The sequence below is a fragment of the Grammomys surdaster genome, unplaced genomic scaffold, assembly GCF_004785775.1.
Source record: "Grammomys surdaster isolate TR1022 unplaced genomic scaffold, NIH_TR_1.0 125896, whole genome shotgun sequence".
NCBI classification, from domain to species: domain Eukaryota; kingdom Metazoa; phylum Chordata; class Mammalia; order Rodentia; family Muridae; genus Grammomys; species Grammomys surdaster.
In genome coordinates, this window is record NW_021620720.1 from 2,343,748 (window position 1) to 2,349,939 (window position 6,192).

A 6,192-nucleotide genomic window follows, 5' to 3' on the forward strand; every position below is an offset into this window, starting at 1 on the left:
AGCCTTGTTGAAACAAGGCCTCAAAAAATTGGTTTAAGACTCAGAGTTGTTCCTCTCCACGGAAATCTTTAGTAAAAGGCGAAAGATTTATACGATCTGAAGAGAAACCAGAGTATGTTATCAACCCTGTTAATACACATCTAAAGTAACATAACCTCATAGTATACTAATGGTGACTTACACATTTAAGCTGCCGTCACCTACAGAAATTTCTTCATGTCCTTTTGAAATAATACTTTGTTTTTAGTTTGAAAACTTCGAGGAATGGAGATCTTTCACGAAAATATTTGCGTTAACTGCGTTGTGTGATGGGTATGTAAATGAGCCAAGTAATCGCCCTAGCGATTGGCCATGTTCCCGGGGGCTTCCTACAGGGGGCGGGGCGGAAGTTTGCACCTCCCGCTCACCCGAGTGGCGGGGATTGTACCTCCGTACGCTGGAATTTGAATACGATTTCTTTTAAATAAAGGAGGTTTCCAGTGGATTAGCCGGCGACGACTTGTAAAGGACGAAGAAATAACATAACTGACAGACTCCCTGTTCTGAGGGTGGGATTGGCACAGGAGCACAGGGTACGCGCGCGCGCGCACTGCGGAGTCAGACGCCCTGGAGCACGCAATTGTGAGCTGACACACATAAGTGCTGGGAACTGAACTCAGGTCTTCAGGAAGAGCAAACAGCAAGCACTCTGGTGGTGCTGTGGTTTTTCAAGACAGGGTTTGTCTGTGTGGCCCCGGCTTTTGGAACTCTCTCTGTAGAACAGGCTGGCCTCAAACTCAGAGATCTACCTGCCTGTGTGCTGGGATTAAAGGCGTGTGCCACCAGGCCCTACTTATAAAATAATTTTTTAAAAAGACATTTTGTCTTGATATCTTGTGGTTTTTGTGAACAGTATGAAACTTACTTTTAATTGCACTTATTTAAGTTATGCGTCTGCGTGTGTCTTTGCGTGGGCATACGTACCACATGTATGCAAGTGCTTTGGGAAGCCAGAAAAAGGGCTTCAGAAGCCTCGGAACTAAAAAAAAGAAAAAGAAAAGAAAAAAGAAAGAAAGAAGCCTCGGAACTGAAGTTACATGCTATTATGAGCTGTGTCATGGTGGACGACTAACAACTGCCTATAACTCCAGCCCTAGAGGGGCTGGCTGCCTCCAGCCTCACTGGCCACCTACAATTATAAACACATACATATAATTTGAAATAATAATAAATATTATTTATTTGTATTGTTTTTAATTTAATTTTAAAAAATTGAGATATTGCCCTCTTTGTGTATCCCTGACTGTCGATCCTGGAACTCTCATGGATCTGGCTAGCCTGGAATTCATAGAGATCCATTGCCTTTGCCTCCCAAGTGCTAGAATCAATGACATATGCTACCACGGTGACTAACAATAATTTTTAATATGTTAGCTTACTCATGTATCCGAAAGAATTCTGTTCTCTGGTCTGGGAACATAGCTCAGCTGGCACAGTGTCTTAACATGCACAAAGCCCCGAGTTTTGATTGCCAGCACTTCATAAAACTGTATACTGTACAAAACTGCACTTTGTAAAATTAAATATTTTAAATATACATGTATGTAGTGAATTAATCTGGCAGTTGTATTTCTTTATCCTTGCTAGTCCCCAGTAACCACACAGAGAAACCAAGATGTTTCAAGCTGCACCTCAATAACTGGGCAATATTGATTTTTATTAACCCCTGTGCTTATCAGGCTACCTCCCAGGCATGGTCGCAATTAATACTTGCAGTTTAACTGTTTTAGTACTCTCTGCGTGCTTGCTCTCTTCTCTCCTCTCTCTCTCTCCTTCTCCCTCCCTCCCTCCCTCCCTCCCTCCCTCCCTCTCCCTTTCCCACATCCCCTCTCCTCTGTGGCAGAAGCTCCTGCCCTATTCTCTATTCTGCCCAGCCATTGGGTAATCAGCACATACTGAAATGTGTACGAAAAACTTGGTGGAAGATGCTTATAATCCTAGCACTTGGGAAGTACAGGAGGCAGAAAAGTCAAAAGTTCGAGGGCATTCTGAGCTACATAGGGAGTTGGAGTCCAGCCTGGGGTACATGAGATCCTGTCTCCAAAAAACGTGAGAGGAGGCTGGGAAATTGCTCCCCTGATAAAGACACACCACCAAACCTGATGAACTGAGTGGTGCTGGTGGTTTTTCAAGACAGGGTTTCTCTGTGTATCCCTGGCTGTCCTGGAACTCACTCGGTAGACCAGGCTGGCCTCGAACTCAGAAATCCACCTGCCTCTGCCTCCCAAGTGCTGGGATTAAAGGCGTGCGCCACCACTGCCCGGCCTAAATAAATATAGTTTTAAAAGGACCTTTCCTGTGTAAACCTAAACTTTAAGGTGGTTTATGAGGTGGTTTGGAGATGAGAAAGTACTGATAAAGTCAGAGTCTGCATAGTCTCTGGTGTTAAGCAGTCATGGCCCATTTCCTGTTTGACACATGTTGAGGGATCTCTAGGGATCAGAACTGTTGTCTTAGCAAGCAGTCTTCCCTGGTTTTGTTAGTTCTTGACCGTCAGCCAGCAGGAAATGTCAACCAGATCCTGGAGGGAGTCGCTTCTTTCCCTTTCATGTCCCTTGAACTTTCCCTGTATTTTTTTTCCTGCCTTGTGTATTTTATCTACCTTTCCTTCTTGTAGTTTTCTCCACTTGAGTGACTGTTTTAATGATCACAGTTAAGGACCAGATTTACCGCAGAGCAGCCAGGCTCTGCAGGCAGAGCGCCTGCGCAAATGCGTGAGGTCTAACGGAGCACGCCGCCCTGCTTCGTTGCTGCCTTCGTGATGTTCTTAGTAACTTTATTCAGCACCAGGATGGAACCGCCACCTCATGACCGCTAAGCAAGCGCTTTGTGCTGAGCTGAGGAGCAGCCCTTCCTAGTGAGTCTCTAATGTCCCTATATTTTCATTCTGCTCCAAGCTGCTCAAGGTTTCCGGTAGGAATTATTGCGAGTTATTTCTGAAGTGGTTAGTGATAGTAACCTTTTCAAAGAAACAGCCCTTTTAGATTCTTTAAGATATTTCCCTCTAATTATTGCTGTGTGTGTATATTATGTGTGTATTTGCGTATTGGGCATGCATGTGCCTTAGCATGTATGTACAGATCAGGCACTGGCCTTCTCCTTCCCCCATGGGTTCTGGGAGCGGAACCCAGGTCATCTGGCTTTCACTTCAAGTCCTTTTACCTGTTGAGCCATCTTGGTTTGGGGCTTTTATCTGTTTTTGTTTGTTTGTTTGTTTGTTTGTTTGTTTTTGTTGTTTTGTTTTTTGAGATACAGCCTGGCTGTCCTAGAACTCACTATGTAGAGCAAGCTGGCCTCTAACTCACAGAGATCTGCCTGACTCTGCCTCCAGAGTGTTGTTTTGTTTCTTTTAACACTTATTTCTTTGTTTGGGTTTCATTGCTGTGAAGAAACACCATCGCCAAGGCAATTTTTATAAAAGCAAATATGCAATTGGGGCTGGCTTACAGTTTCAGAGGTTCAGTCCATTGTCATTATTATGGCATGCAGGCAGACATGGTGCTGGAGGAGCCAGGAATTCTACATTTTGGTCTGAAGGCAGCAGAGAGGAGACTGTCTTCTGCAGGTAATCAGAAGAAGGGTCTTTTCTGAAGGCAGCCAGGAGGAAGCTCTCTTCTGTACTAGGGCACAAAAGTGCACTCTGTGTGAGCCTAAGGACTAGGAGACCTCAAAGCCCGCCTACACAGTGACACACTTCCTCCAACAAGGCCACATCCCCTAATATTGTCACTCCCGATGGGCCAAGCATTTAAACACATAAATTTATGGGGCTAAACCTATTCAAACCACCACAACTTTTATCTTTTTAAAAAATATTTATTTATTCATTTAATGTGTACACTGTTGCTGTCTTCAGACACACCAGAAGAGGGCATCAGATCCCATTACAGATGGTTGTGAGCCACTATGTGGGTGCTGGGATTTGAACTCATGACCACTTAACCATCTTAACCACTGAACCATCTCTCCAGCCCCCAACTTTTATCTTTTACTTATATGCATGTGTGTTGAATGTCTGCTGGGTGTTCCCAAGCCCACAAAGACCTCATTAAATCCCTGTAGCTGGGATTTCAAGCAGTTGTGAGCGGCCTGATGTGGATGCTGAGAAGCAAATTCAGGTCTTTTGGAAGAGCAGCAAACATCCTTGATGCTGGACCGTCTCTCTCCAGCCCCGCTTCTGTACTCTCTTACGCCATGCCACGTCCGTACTCGGTTTTCTGATCTTGTTTTTATTTAATTCCTTATGTTTTCATTGGCTTTCTTCTGTTAATTGAGTTTTTTCCTTCTTTACTCTTTTTTTTTTTTTTGGCTTTTCGAGACAGGGTTTCTCTGTGTAGCCCTGGCTGTCCTGGAACTCACTCTGTAGACCAGGCTGGCCTCGAACTCAGAAATCCGCCTGCCTCTGCCTCCCAAGTGCTAGGATTAAAGGCGTGTGCCACCACCGCCCGGCTCCTTCTTTACTCTTGAAGTTGGATAATTGGCTGTTATTATCATTATATGGTGTTAGATTGACCCAGGGTCTTCTGCATGAAAGGTGAGTGGTAGATCCTGTGTCCTACTGGTAGCCCCAAGTTGAAGAGAGAAAAACAATACCATTTATAGGAGTTAGGGAAGCGGTGTGGAGGGCAAGAGTGCGCTCTGTGTGTGCATGGAGATCTGAGTTCAAATCTCAGCACCTATGTAAAATGTGGGGTGTGGGTATGGGAATTATCCCAGCACTATGGGGGTCTGCTGGCTGCCTGCTGAGTCTCAGGCTCAGTAGAGACCCTGTCTCAAGGGGAAAAGGTGAAGTGTAATAGAGTAGAACACACCTTCTGTCCTTCTCTGGCCTTTGTGTGTTCACGTGGGTGTTTGCATGTATCATACACCCATGCACACTCCACACAATTTACAATCTCTATAAATAGTCCTAAGGACATACAACATTCATTAAAGAACGCAGTAAAAGCTGGGCATGGGGGCTCACCCTGCACTCAGTCTAACGGTTGGCTGCGAGCATCCACCTCTGTGTTTGTCAGCCTCTCTGGAGACAGCCATATCAGGCTCCTGTCAGCAAGCTCAGACACACCAGAAGAGGGCATCAGATCCCATTACGGATGTTTGTGAGCCACCATGTGGTTGCTGGGAATTGAACTCAGGACCTCTGGAAGGGCAGTCAGTGCTCTTAACTGCCGAGCTATCTCTCTCCATCTCATTAATATTCTTTTTTTTTTTTCCTGCTTTTTGAGACAGGGTTTCTCTGTGTAGCCCTGGCTGTCCTGGAACTCACTCTGTAGACCAGGCTGGCCTCGAACTCAGAAATCCACCTGCCTCTTCCTCTCAAGTGCTGGGATTAAAGGCGTGCGCCACCACCACCCGGCTCATTAATATTCTTTAAAATTACATTTATTATACTTACCTGGTGGGAGAGATGGTCAGAAGGGTTTCTCAGGATGACGGCCATGCAGTATGCTTCAGATGTGCAGCAGTTACCTTAGGGTTCCAGGTGCTCTACTGGGGCCCTAGAGTACCCAGGACTTGGGGTGCTTGAGAGGTTTTATTGGAGGCCATAGGCTCTCAGACAATTTGGTGATTCCAGATCAGTCCAGGCCTTGCAACAACCATTATCACTTGGACTCCTAGGGGTGGTTCCCAGCTCATTGCTTGGCCTGGGAGGCTTTATAGCGTCTGGGGATACAGTTCTGCCTGCCTTCCCTCCCAAAGTCTGATGAGCACAGGGCCAAGCCCCATTTAGATGCCCAAGGAAGGGGTTTCTCAGAGAGTGTATATTTATTTATCTAATTAAATTTTTTTTTATAATTAAATTTTTTTGTAAAGTTTTTGTTTTGTTTTTGCTTTTTTGAGACAGGGTTTCTCTGCGTGGCTCTGGGTGTTCTGGAACTCGATCTGTAGACCAGTCTGGTCTTGAACTCAGAGATCTGCCTGCCTCTACTTCCGGTGTGCTGGGACTAAAGGCGTGCGCCACCACCTCTCAGCATGTGTGGAGTTTTTAAATGGGTCTTTTTGGTTTAACAATTCAGCACTGGCCTTAGATTTCTACATCATCAGTAGGCCAAATGCTTTTTTTCCCTCCTAATGAGGTCTTGAGGAGGAAGAGGTAAAGCGATTCTGTTCTTAACATTTATTTTTGAGCCGGGCGGTGGTGGCGCACAC

At 45.3% G+C, this 6,192-nt stretch overlaps 1 non-coding gene across 1 annotated transcript; it reads right to left on the reverse strand.

Moving 5' to 3' along the window:
* On the reverse strand, positions 1–116 carry LOC114608425. The gene has a single exon (XR_003709358.1). It is a non-coding gene; the product is annotated as a U5 spliceosomal RNA (small nuclear RNA).
* Positions 117–6,192: the final 6,076 nt, after the last annotated feature.